Here is a 2005-nt window from a genome sequence, read left to right as displayed (position 1 = left end):
TCACATTTCTCTCTCCTTTCCTGTCATATAAATTTTCTAACTTACCACAGATGTTCCTGAGGGATTTTATCACGCATTGACTACAAGAGAATGCAAATGGCATACACAGGCATGAATCTGGGACAAGATGGCCATGACCTGCAGAGGTCTCCTCTCTGAGCCGGGTGTCTGGGGATTCAGAATTCTTCACTGCTGAAGCTTAATTAGCCCAACTCTGTTGCCTGGAGAAGTGTTCAGTGCTTGACCTTTCCTAAAGGTAAGCGACCGGTGCATGTTCAACAGGCCACCGGAAAATGAGCAGCACCAAGGAGGTTTCTGACAAGCCCACCTTGGAGAAGAGGTTGAGATGGTTAATGCATTTGAGCTGGGCCCCAGACAGTGTCTTTGTCTTGTCTAAAGATACCCTAAGAAACATGTGTTACCAAAGAGAAATTTATCAGTATTCCTACTGCTGATCATTAAAGAGAAAGTCTAATGCACAGTAGGCTTTGCATTCATCAGAAGTGGGTTTAAAAACAAGCAAAATGAAGACACTGAAATATTAGCAGATAGTAGAAGAAAGCTATGTTTAAATGATAATATGTTATTAATATGACTGAATGAAACATCTTTGTGTAAGTAACTCAATCGGGGAAAAAAGAAGTTGATCTAAGTGGGATTTCAATATGATTGAAACAGGTGATGCAAATCCTAAAGTCATAATTCACTAAAAATGAAAATCAGTCATCTTTCATCATTTACCCACCCTCATGTCTTTCATTTTTGGAAGAGTGTGGGTAACCACCAAACAGTTGCTGGTAGGCATTGACTTCCATAGTATAGAAAAAATACAGATTTTTCATTTTTGGGTGAACTATCATTTTACTATAACTATATATTTAAACAATCAGTTAAATGGAAGAAAAATATCAAGTTATGATTTGATTTCAATTGCTTTCACTGTTGAATTTTTCAATGCATACTGTACCTTATTAAAATAACAATTGACCCCCAAAAATTAATAAATAATACTTTAGTTCATCAAGGATGCAGTTGATCAAAAGTGAATTGTCTCATATAAATATTTATTTTCATATAAATCAGGGTTCATCTCTATGGGCTTCATTCATAAGCAAACCCATTTTTTTCTTATTTGTAAATTGGGCATTTCCTATTATAACAGCCTATAAAATTCTACCAAAAAAAAAAAAAAAAAAAAAAAAAGGATTTAAAAGGTTAGTTAAAGGTTCAAATGTTAGGATTGGAATAGCCAGGAAATTATTTTACTTAACTCCAACTGGATTTGTCTGAAAGAAGACAGTCATATACACCAAGGATGCCTCAGGGGTGAGTAAAAAACAGTCTAATTTAAATTTTTGGGTGAACTAACCCTTTAAATGCATTTTCTATTGGAATTTGTTCAACTCATGTTTTATCACCAGAACCATGTTGTACTTGTGTAGATAAATTGTGTGTACATGGGTTTCATTGTCTTTCCCCTGCATGGATATGTCGAGACCTTGACTTTATCAAATTTGCTAACTGTGTGCTTCAGCTCTAATAGCTTGCTCTTCATTAGTGTGGCACAGGAGCTGTCAGGGTGAGTATGTCTAGGATAAAGAATCAGAGAAGCTTCTTCCAGGTCTCTCTGTTCCACACCTACATCAGCCACCATTACCACTGCTTTTTAAACCAAGCCACTCCTTTTTATGTTTTTCAATGTCAAAAAAAGAAAAATCTCTATTTTAGGAAAAAGGTGCAGCATTGCTGATGACTGTTGTGAATTGAAAGTCGCTGTATCCTGGAGCTTGAAGAGGTTTGCTCATGTGATCGTTCTGTACATAATAAGAAATCCTTTGAAGGTGGGACATGCCTGTCATCCTATAAATCATCCATAGTCATGTATTCCTCTCTGGCAGTGCAGCCAGGCACTGTTCTCATTATCCGCTGTGGACTTGCCTCTCGGTGATGAGTGGTGAGGTGAGGTGCTTTGATAAAAAATACTTCACAAAGTCGCCGTCACCAT

Source organism: Carassius carassius, chromosome 9 (assembly GCF_963082965.1).
Source record: "Carassius carassius chromosome 9, fCarCar2.1, whole genome shotgun sequence".
In the NCBI taxonomy this organism is placed as follows: Eukaryota; Metazoa; Chordata; class Actinopteri; order Cypriniformes; family Cyprinidae; genus Carassius; species Carassius carassius.
Note: the sequence above shows the minus strand (reverse complement) of the source record.